The sequence below is a fragment of the Felis catus genome, chromosome D3 (genome assembly GCF_018350175.1).
Source record: "Felis catus isolate Fca126 chromosome D3, F.catus_Fca126_mat1.0, whole genome shotgun sequence".
NCBI lineage: Eukaryota > Metazoa > Chordata > Mammalia > Carnivora > Felidae > Felis > Felis catus.
This window is the reverse complement of record NC_058379.1, coordinates 49503523-49522373: the sequence shown is the minus strand read 5'-3', so window position 1 is coordinate 49522373 and position 18851 is coordinate 49503523. Positions and strand designations below refer to the sequence as shown.

The 18851-nt window shown below is 37.2% G+C and overlaps 1 long non-coding RNA gene across 1 annotated transcript; it reads right to left on the bottom strand.

Annotated features, from left to right (window-relative positions):
• Positions 1-388: 388 nt before the first annotated feature.
• LOC109493376 lies at positions 389-18640 on the bottom strand. The gene is made up of 4 exons (XR_002737310.2): positions 18516-18640; positions 16537-16711; positions 1300-1463; positions 389-879 (listed from the first exon to the last, which is right to left on the bottom strand). It is a non-coding gene; the product is annotated as an uncharacterized LOC109493376 (long non-coding RNA).
• Positions 18641-18851: the final 211 nt, after the last annotated feature.

The following is an 18851-nucleotide window of genomic DNA, read 5'->3' as shown; positions in this document are numbered from 1 at the left end:
TGTATTTGGCATAAGAAGAGAGCGGATCTGAGCAGTGACAGCGGCAAGCTCTAGTGGGCACTTTGGGTGTCCCATTCAGATCCCCTTTACCAACAGGTGCACCTCTCTCTCCTTGCTGTTAGTGTTATGACAATTCAAAGATGCAATCTTCTCTGGAGAATTTCCCTTTGCCAAATGTAAGTTACCATGTTGGAAAGGCTACACCTCCACACCCTTCTAAGAGGGGCTAACTAATGTAATTTTAGCTGCAAACCTTCCTGGGAAACCTTCCCAGCCAAGGCCACATTCTGCAAACGTGTTCCCTTTGTCCCCTCCCGATTTTCTCATTGTCCTCCTGAGTATACTCAACCAATAAATCTCCTGACCAAGAATCTCCAACTCCGGCTCTGCTTCCCAGGACAAAAAAAACACAATTATTTAATGCCTATAATGTCCAAGCATTCAACTCAGATTTTTTCATTCTTAATACCACTTAGTCTTCAGGGTAAGAACTAAATATTATTAATCCTATATGACAAATGAGGAAAGAACCTCAAGAAGTGTGAGTTGTCCAAAGTTCCACCCTAAAAATGGTAGAACCACCATTTGAATCCAGTTCATGAATTCGAAGTTTATATTCTTAACCAATACAGTAGTCTCTCTTTGAAGGTAAAAGGGACTGAAGATATTTATTGTTTTTCTCCTGGAAGGGTGACTCTTCTCCTTGCTGGAGTGGTTCCAAGATGTGTAAAGGACTATGAGCTCCTGTCTTGTGACTGAGTTCATGCAAGGTTAATGTTGGAGATATTCTAAGGTTGAGCACTCCATCCTCAGTATCAGATGATATGTCCTCAGGCAAGAGGGTGTTTCTAAATTCCTGTAAGAATACTCTCTGGTTCTCTAGGGAGGAAAGGGAGTTTGACCTTCAGTATTAGCTTCTATTCGGAGGAGGAGAAAGAGGATAATATGGGAAATTGCTTTCAAAGGCCTCTCACAATGGAAAATAAAAGTAAACAAGCGGCAGTAAATTGTGGCAACATCTGACTTTACAATCTATTTTACTTAATTATTTTAATAAGAACTTTAATGCAAGATATATTGTCCATAAAGCTCCTGACAGTTGAGTGAGAGCCAAGTGAATTATAAACTTAAAAATACAAGTTTTATGGGAATTAGCTCCAGGCTATATAGGGGTTTGGGTGTTGATGAATATTTTCATTTTATCTAAAGAAAATTGTAATACACTTTTGCTTTAGTGAGAATTTGCATTTTATCTATGCATTTAAAATAAAGAGAGGCCAGTAAACATTATCATGTTACCTTGGGTAGATTTTGTTTTAATTGAAATGCCACCAAGAGATATAACTTCTTTGGATAGGAGGGTATTTTGTTGCGTCTGTTTGGTTTTCTTCTTCTTTTTTCTTTTTACCATTTATGATTTGGTGATTATTTTTAGCAGTACATGTAATAACATTCATTTAGTGCTGTGGAACAAAAAATAACAACCCAGGTCAATAGAAAGATTTCCCATTTCTAAAGCCAATTTATTTTGAGGAAGGTATTTTTTGTTTTAGCAGTAGTGATTTTCCAGATTTTTCTAGATTTCCCAGATTTTCTTGCTAGATAACAGTCTTTTTCTTTAAATTTTTTTTAATGTTTATTTATTTTTGAGAGAGAGAGAGAGAGAGAGAGAGATAGAACACAAGCAGGGGAGGGGTGGAGAGAGAGGTAGACACAGAATCTGAAACAAGCTCCAGGGTCTGAGCTGTCAGCATAAAGCCTGAGGTGGGATTCAAACTCTGAAGGGCAAGATCATGATCTGAGCCGAAGTTGGATGCTTAACCAACTGAGCAACCCAGGCATCCCAAGAATTTTTCTGTGGGCTACAATATGGACCAATGAAACCAAGCATTGATGTAGTATGTATAATCTCAGAGGCGGAGGGAAAAATCTTCCATTTGAAAGTAGCCAACTTACTAGGGCACCTGGGTAGCTCAATTGGTTACACGTCTGACTTTTGCTATTGGCTCAGGTCAGGATCTCATGGTTTGTGGGTTCGGGTCCCACGTGGGGTCCCACTGATAGCTGCAGAGCCTGCTTGGGATTCTCTGTCTCCCTTTCTCTCTGCCTCCCCCTCTTTCTCTCTCCTTCTACATAAATAAATATCAAAAATAAAATAAAAACAGCCAACTTACACATGGCTGCAGATTTCCCAATTTTTTTCCTCCTCCTCTCATTCCAACCACACCTTCCTCAGAATCACTGCTGCCAGATGCCAGTGCCTGCTATTAATGGCTTCCTTTCTCTGCTCGGTACAGGACTTTCCAAATCCCCATCAATGAAGAATAAAAAAACCCATCAATAGATAATGAGACAAGAAAATATCAAAGGGTGACCTCTTACTCAGAAATCCCAATAACTTTTAGAGAGGCAAAGAATCAAGTCAGAGCTTCAAACAATCTGGAATATTCACACTAATCCATTGTAAAGTACAATTGTGTGTGGAAGGTGAATGGGAAAATAGGAAAATAGAATGGGAAAGAAAATATAAAAAACTAGTTTAACTTAGGGAAGCTGGTCTAGGAAAATAGACACCTAAGCAGAGCCTCCTCTCCAATTTATTTCTCCTCAGAATTTTTGGCTTAAAAAAAATTTTTTTTTTACCAGTACTTCACTTCTCCCTATTCCTAAATCCAAAATTGTGTTAATTAATTGGCACCAACAAATATCTTCCCCCCAAAATTTTTTGAACAATTTTTTATGTCTTGAGTAATGGCCTTATCATTTATTGTCAATGCCCTTTGAGCAAGTTCTTTAAGCAATCTGAACCCCTGTGTCCTCTGTAATACATTTTTTTAAAGATGTGAAATAATAGAGAAAATAAGCTTAACACAGTTCCAGACAAACTGTGAAGTTTCAGTAAGTTTTCTCTGTTAGCCTGAAGTGTATATCTGCTTTCAATCATTCACATTTTATTGTGAATTAATTAAATCAGAATGTATGCTTCTCGAATACCTTACTTATTTTAGAAATAGGAGTTTTAGTAGAAGTGCTTGTGAGAAACTTAATGTACCTCAGAACAGCAAAAAGGTACTTGGGGCACCTGGGTGGCTCAGTCAGTTAGGCATCCAACTCTGGATTTTGGCTCAGGTCATGATCTCATGGGTCTTGAATTGGAGCCCTATGCTGGGCTCCACACTGACAGCATGGAGACTGCTTGGGATTTCTCTCTCTCTCTCTCTCTCTCTCTCTCTCTCTCTCTCTCTCTCTCCCCCCACCCCTCAAAATAAATAAATAAACTTCAAATAATAATTTACAAAGAACAGCAAGAAGGTACTGGATACCAGGCAGAGAGAAGAGAGGGGCCCTCAGAGGTAGGGAGGAGCTAAGTAGAATGGAGTTACAGATTATAAAAAGGAAATTTTACCTAATTTTTACTTTTCTGAGGCTAGGAAGGGAGAAGAAGTACATCCATATTCTTTCTGTGCTAAAAGACCCTCTACACCCAGAATCTAATATTTGGGCATTTCATTAATATCACCCCTCATATCTGTTTTGTTAATAAAGTTTTAGATAAATAAAGTTTAGATGCATGCATAACCTGTTCATCATTGGAGACTAACTGTAATCAAAATAGCACCTGATTAAAATCTGTAACTCCAGGGCTGACACCATTAAGTGACATTTTCTTCATTTCACATGATTTTTAGTTTAATTGTACTGTGGAAGAGCTCATTGTTTCTATTGATCACTTCTGAGATTAGCTTTGATTTGGATTCTCCAGGATTCATTGCTAAACCATGCATATTTTTAGTTATGCCGAATGGCTTCCATACTATTTTTGAAATTATTAACTCAGCCTTCAGAATTTGAGTAAAAGAGTATCTCACACCGTGTTTCAAATGTGACCACTAACATGGCTTCAGGAGTATTACAGAAAATTGAAACAAATAATTCTACCAGCCCTCACCATTCTAAGACCAAAATTGAATTTAAAAAGTGGGCCCCCTATCCTTATAACTATCTAATTCTGGGGATGATTCAATCCTTACATCATCTTCCAAGATGCTAAGAATATAGTTCAATATTTCTGCCCCACTGCCCATCTTCTCCATCTCAATCCCATGGAGGTAGGCAAATTCTCACCTGATATGGTATTATATAAAATAATCAGTCTTTTGACAACTCATTTCAATTTATAAATATATTCTTTGGAATCCCCACCCTTTATAAGGTTTTCTAGTTTCCTCCTTATATGTTGCTGTAAGAATTCAATTTTATAAAGAATCTTTGACAGTATTCATGTAATGTTGCAAATTCATTCAGTAATGGTACAAATTTCATGAAGAAAGTGCCAGCAAAACAAGAAAAGTGCCATCAGTTAGTGTCACTGCATTTATAAGATCCATGAAGTGTAAGTGGGGAAAAAAATTACTGCACCAAGTCTCACAGAACACCAAGACTCATCAAGACTCTGCAGCATAAGAGTGCAATAATGGGTCACAGTCATGGTCAATTGAAACATTTTCTTCCCTTGGGAACAACTGCACATGACATAAATTGAGAACTCTATTTTTTTCTCAGCTATTAAATGAACTTGAAGAAACCTGGATAGTTTAATTGTTTCCCTATAGCACTAAGAACTATGTAAGGAATAATGAAAATAAGAGCACTTGGGGATAGTGTAATAATTCTGATTTTTAAAAAAAGTTTTAAAAATGTTAGTCCATGCAAGACACTAAACAGAAAATGATCTTGATGGTGTGGATTTATTTTTTATTCTCAATGAGATCCTATTTTAAACAAGGTGCCTAGTGGCTTGGTATGCTGCCAATCCTTGACAAAGCGGCAAACCAAATGGCACTAATAGGTGGAAACTTCCCTCAAACGAGGGGGAAAAAAGCTCTTAAAAAATGAAGCCCTTAGTGCAAAAGGGGAACATGATCAGAAAAATAAAAAGGTCCTCAAGGGGGAAAAAAAAAAAAAAACTAGTGAAAAATATGGGTATAAATCTTACCCAAGCCCAAGGTAAAGAGAATCAATTCAAAACTTTAGAGCATATGTGGAATAGATTGTTAATACTCAGATTCTACTCTGTCACCTCTTAGTTCTGCTTTATCTACCAACAAAACAGCTCCATGTGTCTATCATTCAATCATTCAGTCACCTAGATTTATGTGTTGGACTTTGTCCTAGGCACCAATGATACAGTAGTAAACAAAACAAAACAAAAAACCCACAAAAACAAACAAACAAACAAGAAAACAACAGTGAAAGAAACAGAAATAGGAGTCAAGATGGGCTGTTTATGCTTCACTGGGATGAATGTTGGATCTTATGGTAGCCCATAGGAGTATAAACCCTAGGGTGGGATGTCAGAAAGGTGTTCTCAAAGGAAAATCAGTGAATAGTTCAGTCATGTAGAAATACATGTGTCAACATCCAAGAGACAGAGAAAGAGAGAGAGAGAAGAAAGAAGTGTATTATGGTCAGAACTTTGAGTTCGAAGACAGTAGCAGAAGAAAAGGTAAGAGAGACAAGCAGTGACAAAGTAGCATGGGAATTCTTTAATTGCAAATCCCAGGAACCAAATTTAAAATAACGTAAGCAAGAAGAAAAAAGACAGAAACTTCTTAAAATTATGTTGGGATATCTTAAGTGTAAGTTGAACAACCATCCATGAGAAGGGAGGGAGCACATTTGGGTCTTAACTCGAAGAAAGGCGAATACCATCAAAACTATCTTTAGCTCTCGACTTGCCTCTTTCTTCCAGTTGTCTTCATTATTTTCACTGCTTTGCGCCCTAGCAGAAAACATGGATACCAATAGCCCTTGAGTTTTCTCTGTAGGATTCAACCCTTAGAGATTATAACTGATGTTTTTCTTAGTTTTAGGTTCAAAAGTTTTGGGAAAGTACACTGAAACACTCATTCTTTATTCCCTTTAGTTCATTCTTCTACATGTGTGCTACTCTGTGCCAAGCACTTTTTCACGTGTTGAGTCCATGTGATGAGCAAGACAGATAAACTCATGCTTTCAAGCAGCTCACATTCTAGTAGGAGAAAAGAGGCAGTAAATAAGCAAATGAATCCAGGAACAATGCAGTTTTAGGTAGTGGTAGGTGTCAGGGAAGAAATAGAAAAGAAAGATGGTGGAGAGATTGTGTGAATTAAGGAGGGGAACATTGGTATCACCAAAGAGATGATGTTTGAACTGATCGGAGTTGGGGAAGAATCAGCTCCTGGGAACACCAAGAGGAAGAGCATTTTAAACAAAGGAAACAGCAAATGCAAAGGTCCAAATAAAGGAAACACGTGGCATGTTCCAGGAGCAAAACAAAGGCCAGTGAAGCCAGGGTAGTGAATGAAGAGAAGAGTGGTAGGTTATTGGTCACAGATAAGATTAGGAGCTGGAAAGTATACACACTTATTAGGTCTTGTAAAATCAGTTTTATTCTAAGTAAACTAAGAAAATATCTTAGGTGACAGGATTAGGAGAAATAGTAAAAGCAGGAATACCAACTATAAAGCATTTGCAGTAATTCAGGCAAAACATGTTGGAGCTTAAACTATGGTAATATTAGTAGAAATGGAGAGGAGTATATGGATTTGGAAAAACATTGGGGAAATAGGGCCAAAACAGCTTGATGATGGATTAGAAGTAAAAGGATAAGGAAATTAGAAAACTCGTAGGTCCAGAGAATAAGTGAGCAACTGTGTGGGTGGGGATACCATTTGCTAAAATGGAAAATTCCAGAAGATGAATAGGGTATTTTTTACGGGGTGGGCAGGTGGGCAGGGCTGGAGGAGTAGCAGAAGTTATATTTTTGGCTATATTAGGTTAGGTTGTAAGGCCTATTACACACTCAAGAAAGTTATTAAAAACTTAGATAGACACAACCTTAGAACCTAACACTGTGAGTGTAGTCTCACTTTTTTTTTTTTTAATGTTTAGTTATTTTTTGAGAGAGAGCAGGAGACAGAGTGCAAGCAGGGGAGGGGCAGAGAGAGAGGGAGACACAGGATCCAAATCAGGCTCCAGGCTCTGAGCTGTCAGCACAGAGCCCAACGTGGGGCTCGAACCCACAAACCGTGAGATCATGACCTGAGCCGAAATATGGTGCTTAACCGGCTGAGCCACCCAGGCGCCCCTCACTTTTTCTTATCCTTGCTAAATCTAAAATGATAGCAACTATATCATTTGGGGGTTAGGAGGAGCAACTGTTTCCAAAAGAATGGTAAGGAATTGGTAAATATATATGCCAAACACAAATGTATACACACACACACACACACACACACACACACACACACATACAGGTACATGTATATGCATATATGCACACATACACATATTTTCGTATATACTCCACAGATACACACACTTACCTTATATGTGTCTTTCTTTCTATCAATCTATCTCTATGTATGTGTATATGAATTCAGTTTGGACTATAGCAAGAGCATGGCTCACATTGGAAGAAGAAGGGGAGGAGGTATAGACTAGCTGTCTTATAACTGAACAACCCTGCATGTCCCATCTGGCAGCCATTTGAGTCAGCCACCTTTAACTCAGAAGTTGTCAGCAGTGATGGGGAAGAGGGGTGTTACATGAAATAAATATACATTGGACATCTACTATATGCTAAATTGTGTGCACACCCTTCTCTACACGATTATAGGTAACTAAATTGAAAAGTTCTATCATTTTCGATTCAAAATTTAAATACATCTCCCAGAAGAAGAAGAAGGAGAAGAAGGAGAAGGAGAAGGAGAAGGAGAAGGAGAAGGAGAAGGAGAAGGAGAAGGAGAAGGAGAAGGAAAAGAAAAGAAAAAGCCACCCTAGCCAAAAAGATGGTTACCATTTCAAATCCTGAAGACTTGTCAGGAATGTCCTACACAGTCAACCCTTTCTGTCTCACCCACCAAGGACATTTATAATTCTGACAAGATGTCTCTGTCTTTCAGAACATCCCTGCAGGAGGTTGTCAACTTTAAAAAATGGTGCACTAAATAGAAGGGGGGAAAGTAGTTAGTGTGCTTGTTTCCATGGACTAAAGTTCATAGAAAAATTCTGGACTCCTCTCCAAATGCTATTGACAACTGGTGTGACATATAATTCGTGCTGGCTCCTTTTATTTTCAAGAACATTTCTCTTCCTTAGAAATCTCTCTAATGAATGCTTTTGGGATTGATTATTCTCTCCCCTGGCAATCCCTTTTGCATTTGTACAATTCAATTAGATGACATATGTTAAGTATCTATATTTGTGCTTGATGCATAATAGATGTTTAATTGATGGTAGCAAATTGTCAAATGTGTGGTTAGAGTCACTTGCTTAGATTTAAGATTCTAGGTTTTATAAAAGCTGATTTCCCAATTACATATTTTATGCTCTGTGCTACCTCACAAATGTTGGAGATTTATAATTTCTGCCTATTTTGAGTCCATATATGTTAATTATTATTGTTCTTTCAGAACCTTTCCTGAAGCAGCCCCCGGTGGAAACCTATATTTACTTTGCAGGCATTGACCCTCAGTCCAATGGACCCAATCCAATGCCATACCAGAGAGAGTGCTAAAATCATTTCTTTACCTGAAAGGAGCCAGGAAAGGATTAGTTCCTTCTCTAAGTAATTTTATAAAAGGCTCTTTGTGTTTTCCTTACAATAAAAATATGATTTTAAGCATATTTTAGAACAGAAACTTGTCATTTCCATTGAAAGGAATTTTTCTCAAGGTAAAAATAATAGATTATCACCATAAGAAACATGGAAAGCATAAAACATTAAAATCTGGAAGGATGCTTTGCCTCAAACCTCTTCTTTTTCGGGCTTCACCTAAATCTTCCTGGCCCCCGTGCTTAGGAGTGAACACAGTGGAGTAGCCACAGGGCATAGCGCATTCTGCCTTTTGACAGATGGGTGCCTGAGAAACTTGTACTTTTAGCTGTATTCACATTACAAAGCCATAACTCCTGTTTTGACAGCCAAGATGTGTAGCCGTTCACTTTAGTTATGAGATTAAAAGTTCATTTTTTACCTGGCTCTGTGCCAATGTTTAGTTTTGTCAATTTGGGCTTGCTAAAGTGAAAACTGTATCAAAACTCCTTATTCCAAGTGACAGCAGTTAACTTGACTAAGAATGATTTTAATTTGTGATACATTTTGCTTATATAAAGATGTATTAAAAACCCTTTTTAAAAATAGTTAAAACTGTTTAGTCAACAGTAAGACCATAGTTAATAGCCCTGTGCTGCACATTTGAAAGGTGCTAATAGAGTAGATCTGAAAAGTTCTCATCACAAGAAAAAGAAATTTGTGGTGATGGATGTTAACGAGATATCATGTGGTGATCATTTTGCAGCACATACAAATATCGAATCATTATACGGTACACCTAAAACAAATGTTATATGTTAGTTAATCTCAAAAAAATAATAAGATAATAATAAATAAAATGAGATTTGTTTCAGCAAGATTCAGGCATAGAAAGGATGAACGTGGTGTGTGATATACATAATTCCAAAGAAACAAATCCTTGCAGATATTAAAGGGCTAGATGATTTAAGCATATTTTTATGAATTCTTCTTAGATTTGTGTGTATTTAACATAGTGAACACATTTAATCCATGGGAGTTCCATGCCTCTAGACTTATGGCAATTCTACATCAAGAGCTTTCATTCTACTCCTTACAAAAAACTGAGGATTCTATAGCCATAGTTGTAGAATTGTTATTATTAAGGAAGCAGTGATAACATATTTAACTTTTTACCTTAATACACATCACTACTTAGTGACCCATCTGTGAACTTGTCAGCCCTTAAATTAGAGGGAGAATTTCATTCTGCAGCATTTGAATTAGCTGCTTCTGCTAATAACTGGCTTCTCTCACAGGGGGTGCAAGTGAACAGAGCTCTGGAATCATAACCACTCTCATGGACAACAGTGACAATAACAAAATTCCTCTCATGATTAGACTACCAACTAAAATGGTGTTTGAGGATTAGAATGGAAAGCTCACTGAAGACGAAGGCAGGGCCCAGGTTCCTTCTTGCAGAATGCATTTGAATGAATATCAAATACACGAATGCTACAAGATGTTGTTTTTCTTGTTTTTGTTTCCTCTGGGTTGCTTTCATTCTTACTAGCAGCATGGATAACAGTAATCGCCTAAATTTTCTTTGACTGACCACTGATGATCTTCACGCAAAGTGGAAAATTAATTCAAAGCATGTTCATTAAATTTGGTCATTCAGAATTTATGGACTTAGACAACCAACATGCCAAAACCAGGAATAGGATCACAAATTATTGGAGTGAAGCAATTTAGAATTGACCTAACTGTAAAGAAGCTAATTATCCCCAGAAGCAACTAATTCGAATGCTGCGGAATACCACTTTCCTTGTAGGTCGACACAGTATGGTCTAAGTCACCAAATAGTAATAAGCGTACTAAAGCAAGAATATATTATTACTGATTCCTTGAAACAGTAATTTTATAACTATGGCTATGTAGTTCTATGGCTTGGAGGTAAAGAAAAAAGAGAATGCATTTTACGTATTTCAGTAGGTAAGATTGGTAAAATAATTAAAAGTAAAAGTAAGAAAGACGAAGAATAGTGTAGACAAATAATATTGTAGAATTCTATTCAATTATATTCTATAGAATTGCATTCTCTTGTGTAGGTTATATATTTTTTTCTACTGTATACATTCAACTGTAATCCCATGTTATATTTTATGTTTATAATCCCATGTTTTAAAACATCAGAAATTACTATGTTATCAGGGCGCCTGGGTGGTGCAGTCGGTTAAGCGTCCGACTTCAGCCAGGTCACGATCTCGCGGTCTGTGAGTTCGAGCCCCGCGTCAGGCTCTGGGCTGATGGCTCGGAGCCTGGAGCCTGTTTCCGATTCTGCGTCTCCCTCTCTCTCTGCCCATCCCCCGTTCATGCTCTGTCTCTCTCTGTTCCAAAAATAAATAAAGGTTGAAAAAAAACACTTTAAAAAAAAAAAAAAAAAAGAAATTACTATGTTATCTCACAGAACTAATCCACCTTTGCTCCCTGTCTGGGCTATACATTATCCCAACACACAGTCTCTAGGCACTGGGTAATATAGTGTTGTCTATGCATGTGTTGGCTTTGAAATTATACAGTATGGGTCCAAATCCTGATTCTGCCACTTATTCTGTAAGACTTTGGACAATTTCCTTAAAACTCTCTGTACTCAAGTGTCTTCATCTGTAAAATGGGAAAAAGAAGACTCCATACCTCACACCCATTGTTGGCAAGATTAAATAATTAACACATCCAAAGATTTAGGACCACTTGAACAGACATTATATGCTCAGTGATTGTTGTTATCTTACAGAAATAATTGGGTATTATTTTCAAAAAATAAAGGAATGATTAAAATTTTTAACTTAGATATGATGCCTAGAAACAATGATTTAGGGTACAACACTTTATATTTGGTCAGTACTTTATGATAGTTTTATACTGTGATCCCTAATTTGACATTGTAGAATGTGATATTTGACCAATTATTTCTCTTTTTTAGAATTCCAAGATAAAAAGTGTCCTGAGGAAATTCCTTTGTTTAATAGAGGTATTAGTAGAAAGGAAAAAGCCCCTGTGTGAGAACACAATTAATAATCCTATTGGAGGTCAACGGGTCATACTTGTCACAAAATAATTTGAGTGTCAGATTGAGAGATCAGATCCAACCCTTTAATTTTATAAATGAGAAAACAGAATCAGAGAGATTAAATAGTTCACCCAGAGTCACTCAGCTGGTTACTGAGAAGCAGTGTGTCAGAATTTATTAAGAACATTTTATTGCTAACTGGGTGATCTCCAGCAAATTTCTTAACCTCCCTGGGCCCCCTTGCCTTCAGTGGTATAATGAGTAAAACCTAAAAATATGGTTGTTGGAAAGATTGGCATATATATTGCATGGGTAACACACCGGCAAGCTTTCGCGTGGCCTCGTGTCTTCCTGAGACCCAGAGAGGAAATCCCTGGCCAAATAGAGAAATAAGCGAGTGCAGACTGTCACCATTGCAGGAAAACGAATGCTGCCAGCTGTGGGCAGGGAACAAGGAGTATGTGGAGTTGTTCTAGCAGTTTGTGTCCCTAAGAAGCTAAACGCTTTCATATTCTTTCAACATACATTTATCGGGCACTTATGAGGTGCGGGTACTGTTCGCAGTGCCGGATACAGAGCAGCGAACAAAACCCAAAGTGTTTATGGCGTTTGCATTCCGGTGAAGGGGAGGGCGACCATAAACAAACAAAGAAGAAAATCAGATGATGTGTTAAAATGGGATAACTGCTCTGGAGGAAACGAGGCAGGAAAGGTAACAAGGAATTACTGTGTCTGGGGAGGAAGATAAGATGCATTTTAAATCAGATGATCAAAGAACACGAGGTTCCTTGAGCAAAGCACTTTGGAACTGATTGTTTCACAAGGGAGGGACTATCTCGCTCAGAAAGCTGTGAAAATCCCGGCGTCCATTGCATTGAGAGTCTTATCTGCAAGAATATTTATCACAGCTTTATTTTTATAATGGCAAGAAAACAGAAATAACATAAAGCCCCAACTGAAGAGTTTGTTAAATAAAATATGGGTGGGAAAAAATTACATAATCTTTTAAAATTGTGTTGTGAAAGAAAATTTAACGACACGGGTGTGTGCTGTATGGCTTCAAAAATATATATGCCATATGTTCCCGCTTTCTTCAGTAAATTTTCCTCAGATGAGAAACAGTGCAATGGTATTTCATAAAGTGTTGATAGTATCAAGGAGATGTGACAGAGATTTTTAACTTTTTAAAACTTTTTCCTCTGCATTTTGTAGTAGAATCGAGTATGCCCTGTGGTAAATAGTAATACTAATACTAACTGTATAAAAAGTAAAATAATTAAACTGAAAGAATCTAGAAACTGCACTTTGAGAAACATCTTCATAATGTGGAAAGAATGTTTATCAAATTTAAAGATCATATGATCTGAAAAGATGAGTTAACACGGTGCGTGAAGAAGCAAAATTAGAAGTTGTTTTGACAGACCAGAACAAGGACCAAATATATCAAGATGGACTTTATTAAAAATAAATTTGAAATCTCCATTTGGGCTTTAAAAAAAATCGGTTAAAGACGTACCGAGCTGGGGGATCCATTCGACAGCAGCTCATGCAAGGAAGGACCTGAGCGTGTTAATGACCACAAGCTCAACATGAGCTCACAGTGTGACACAGCTGCTTAGAAGCTAATCAATTTTTGCATTAATTAATATGCTTCTGGTGTCAGCACTGGGAACATAAGTGATCCTCCGTGGACTACATTGGTCAGTGAAAACTGGGGGATGAAACACTGTCCCTGCGTCTTGCTTTTGTCCTTCACAGCACGACTCATGCTTGCGACTCACTAATTTATGCAAGTGCTGGCTGAACATCTGTGGTCTCTGCTGGCCTATAAGCTCCCTGAGGGCAGGGAATGTACCTTCACCGCTTACTGCTTTATCTCCGGTGTCTAATGTCGACACAAAAAATTGGAGCCCGCTGTTTTAAATATTGCCAGTTTCAGTAGCCTCATTTATTTATTCTATTTAATAACACTTATATTGTGTTCATATGTGCCAGGCATAAGTCTAAGTCCTTTACAGACACATATTAATTCGTTAATCTTCATTACAACCATGTGAGGTACGTAGATAGGGATGCTTGGATAGAGAGAGGTTAAGAAATGTGCCCAAGCTGGGAAGTGGCTAAAATCTGAACCCAGACACTCGACACTTGCTGACTTTCAAAAACACAACTCTGAAAAACGCTATGTCTCATCTGTATGAGGTTGACCAGGAAAAGGATTCTAAGAAACACATCATATTGAAATGTTTGAAAGAAATGGACCGATATAGGCTAAAAACAAACCAAGAAACAGAGGTGATAGGATCATTTGACTTCAAATTGGGAAGAGCTTCGGTGTCTGGGTGGCTCTGTCAGTTGAGCGTCTGACCCTTGATTTCAGCGCAGATCATGATCCCAGGGTTGTGGGATTTAGCCCCGTGTTTTGGGCTCCACTCTGAGCACGGAGCTTGCTTACTATTCTCCCTCTCTCCCTCTGCCTCTCTCCCCACCTCGCATGCTCTCACTCCCTCAAATAAAAGAATAATAATAATAATAATAATAAATATATAAAATATAAACTCTTATTTAAAAACAAAACAAAAAAAACAAATTTGCAAGCACTTCCATGTAAAATGATGAAAGTGAATGAAATCCCCTATGTTTAGGGGAATGAAATCCCTTATGCCTGCATTCCAAATTACCCAGGCAGTTGTAGCAACACAATTATGAACAACATTCTCTTTCACTCTCAAAATATTCTAAGTTAGACAATCAATTATTATCTTCTCCCCAAGTATAAGAAGATTAAAAGAAGATTCTACATCATTTGGACATTGATCTTTACAAAAGCCCTGTGTAGTTGATTGATATCAATATTATTATACTATTCCCCATTCTACATCCTGAACAAAACCTACAGAATTGTTCCAAAACACAGCACCAGTTAGTGGCAGAGCTGTGGTTTGAACCCAGACAATCTGATTCAAACTATACACTCTTCTCTGTCTGCTCGGTTGAGTAACTGATCTTGCTCTGCATTGCTACAGAATCTAGCAATTCTAGATTCAGAATCCTAGCTCTGCAGCTAGGATAAGTAGGTAGAAGTTCCTAAGAAAAGATTCATCCCAAAATGAAATACCACATTTTAAAAACTGAATGAATGAACTTCCTAATCAATCAGAAACTTACTGGAAACTGCCCAAGCCCGGGACTGAATGGGCATGGGGCAAGTGTTTTACCAAGGGCACTGCGTGCACCAATACAGACCTGTGAGCTTCTCAGAATGTGGGACATCAATTTCTGGTGGGCAATGAACCATTAGCAGATCATGAGATAATTTTCAACACTATATGGACACAGCATTCAAAATCACTAATATGCCTAATGAGACCCTTTGATTCCCTTTTCAATTATAGTTTTAATCCATCCACTACTACCTAGGAGAAAGCCTCAGATTGGTGCTGATATACCTTTAATACTACTCAAACATGCTAACCCACTTTTTGACCAAGAGAGTAGTAGGTTCTAAGCTTTCAGAGGCAATGATAGCCATTTAACTAGATCTGATATTATTGTTCTATTTCCACTGAATTTATTTTGGTTTTGGATTTCCTTTTATAGCAGTGCTATAAATTTTACTTTTAAAAATAAATCTACATAAATAAGTGAGTCAACCTAAGTAAAAACATTAGCTGGTTTATATTAAAATGTATGGTAGGGAGAAAAACAGACCCTCCCCCAAAGATGTCTACATCCTGATCCCCAGGATTTATGTATGTGCTACTTTATATGGAAAAAAGGAAAAATTTGCAGATGGGATTAAGGTTAAGGACTTTGGGATGCGGAGATGATCCTGGATTATCTGAATGTGCCTGGTCTAATCACTTGAGTCCTTAAGAGCAGGAAACTTATCAGCTGTGGTCCAAAAGAGACAGGAGGACAAAAGAGGGGCAAAGAGATTCAATCCTTTGGCCCCTGCTTTGAGGATTATGGAGGCAGGCCATGAGCCAAGGAATGGGAGTGGTCTCAAAGATACAAAATGCAAGGACGTGGATCTCGTCTCCTAGGGCCTCCAGAAAGTAACACAGCCCTGCCAAACCCTGATTTGAGCTTAAAAAAGTCATGTCCAAATTTTGACCTACAGACATAAAAGACAACAAATTTGTACTGTGGAAACCATCAATTTTTTGAATTTTTTTTTTTTTTTTTTTTACAGCAGCAAAAGGGAACTAAAATAAAAGGGTATAGGGATAGGTAACAATTGTGAGAATGTTTGAACAACTGAAGTTTCGAAAACAATCCTTCAGGATGGTTTATAAATGTCTCTTCCAATCCCGAGATGTTCTGCTAACATTCTGTCACCTACCAGATTTCTGTTCCTCCCAATAGGTAATTTAGTGTTTCCTGTGCTTTCATAGACATTCCAAAAAGTAACTTAAAAACAGTGAGAATTATTCATGTGAAAAGAAATCTTGGTTGGGAAAAGTGCAGTCGTTTTTAGGGATGTAGTGTTGTATGTAGAGATGTATATATGACAATCTTACTTACAATCACATTATCTTTATGTGAATTCCCTTGATGTCGAAAGTTCTCCACTTGTTCTACACTAGTGAGTTTTATTATCTACGTACCACAATACTTTTCTTTAAAATATATATTGGGTATTCTCAATTTATAGATTAATCTAAGGAACTTTCTGCTCTACTTGATATGAAAAGCAATCAAACTGCCCCAATAAAACAGAAGTTGAATTTGATGGCATATGGTTAGTCAGTGTTACATTGCAGGAGAAACCAATTAGATTTAACCAAGTCTATTCACTCCAAGGTATTTTGTTCTGCCATTCCAAAAATTCACAGCCTACAAACTCATGTTTAATTACATTAGTACATGACATATCTGGTTCATGCAATAATTAACCACTTACCATTCATCCTTTCTCTTTTGACTTGATGACACATGTTGAGATATATGAAAATGTCTTCAGGAGAGAAATAAGGGTTAATAAAAGATGGAGGGATATGTGCACACTCCACATAGTGTGATTGATTATACGTTACACATGTAATCTGTAGGCCGGTAAAGCAGGACATGCGTATAGCCTGTGAATACATAATCAGAGTCATTAAAAGAGAGTTTGCCATCTCACAATGTTAATCAAATGCTATTTGACCAATTTGCTTCCAGCAACTGATGGAGCACATTGATGTCAGCTAATCTTAAATCTACAGAGGAGCATGTTCTAGAATTGGAGTTGTTCTTTTTTTTAATTTTTCATCTTTCTTAGGCTGAATTCATTTATCTTAAAGAAATGTATTTGAATGCTAATGCCATTGAAATAATACCTGAGAGCAGATTTGAAAATGGCAAGTTATAATTTATTGTGGCTATGGAGGAGTGGAATGGTCACAAGATCTCCAAAAATGCCCGTTATGACGTGGTCAGAAAAGTGTTGCCAAGGACACAACTCTGATTCATCATCTTCAGGGTACTACAGTACCATACTTCACTCACAGGCCACAGACTGAAATAAGAATGGAAAATTGATCTTTTCCCCTGAAAAATAATTTAATCAATTTCTGGACTTAATTTTAAAAAGAAAATGTCAGACTCTTTTAGTCGAGAGTGATTTGACTATGTATTAGCCCTGATCCATATTATTGGGAAATACACATTGAACCGTTCACATGATACAAAGCTAACTGAATTTTTGTGCTTTCACCACTAAGAACAATGTAAAATATCCTTTTTCTTGTTTCTTAATATGCGTTATTCCTGACCTAAATAGAAATTCCTTTGAAGTCATTTGGCATTGTTTTAGAATAGAGCTAATATTACCAGAATCCTGGGTTCTAGCAAATCATTAATTAGTTGATAATTGATATGGATTCACTGCAGGAATCTTCCAGATTACTTCTAAACCCTTAAATAGTCAAACTTTGTAAAATATGCTTGTATATCTATCGCCTCTTTCTAAAATATCTCCAGTTTCAGATAGAACACAAGCAACTTGATAAAATCACCCAACAGTGTCCCACCTTCACCCAGTTGATGTATTGTAACAACACCAGACTCTCATTCCCTGAAAGCAGGAGCTGTCTGTCTGGAGTTGTAAGATAGAGACGGTGCTTCTTGTTTTACTGAAGTATCCTCAGTGGATAGTGTCAGTGAAATTCTATGTATGCAGTTGTTTTACATAGGTTCGTAACCTATTCTCATCAGAGAATAGTGTTTGTTTTATATTTAAAGAAAAAAGTTGAGTTGACTATAAAGTGAGCATGGAAACATCTTCTCAAGGCCTATAATAATAAAATGCTTTTAGCTCAAAGACCAAAACTCAGTTCTCTTAGATGTCTGCTTCTTCTCCATCTCTGTCAAGTATCCTTGGTCCCAGGAGTGAGGCTATACTAGTTGGCGTGGGGAAAACCTGGTCCAATTGTATATTTTGGTTAAACATGAAATTGGGAAATATGTTAAGTGTTGAGGTCCTGACTAGAATCAAGGGACCCTTTATACTAGTTTCTCATTACCAATATAGAATGTACACCTACCTCAATAACCAAGTTTTTCATAGACAGCACAATACTCAGACACACATATTTGATGTTTCGATTTATGTCATTTTGAAGTATTGAAAGCCTTTTTCAGGAAAAAAAAAATCTCAAGACTTCTCAGTAATATCTTTGGTATTACTACATAACTCCTATAAGCCTTACAGACATATACTTATTTTATGCTCTTTTTTAGTAGAAATCGATAATTCTGTTTTCAGTGAGGATAAGATAATAGATACATGCTATGCTTGTAAACTATTAGCACTGTTCTAAAAAGGAAATAAATATAAACTCACAGCTGCTTCCAAGACAGTATATTATTAGATCTTAATATTTAACTTAGTTTGCTCACCAAAATCGATTTGCTCTTGCTGTTACGACTCCTTCCAGGTGGTTGTCTGCTTTAAAGAAATATGCAATTAAATTAGTTCAGGAATGTTCTATGCCTAAATTATATTTGCTATTTTTATTTTTATTTTGAAGTGCCCTGAAGTGCATCATTTCATTTGGCCTCTGAATGCAATAGCATGGCTTCCCTGCCACGTGTCTCATTTTTTAGAATCTCAGTCAACAGAGAAAGCAACAAGATGATTGAACCTTTTCACTGGAGATGTCTCCTGCACAGATGTTCTCCCCACACAGATTACCAAACAGAAGCCATGTTTTTGTTGAAAACGATGCATTTCTA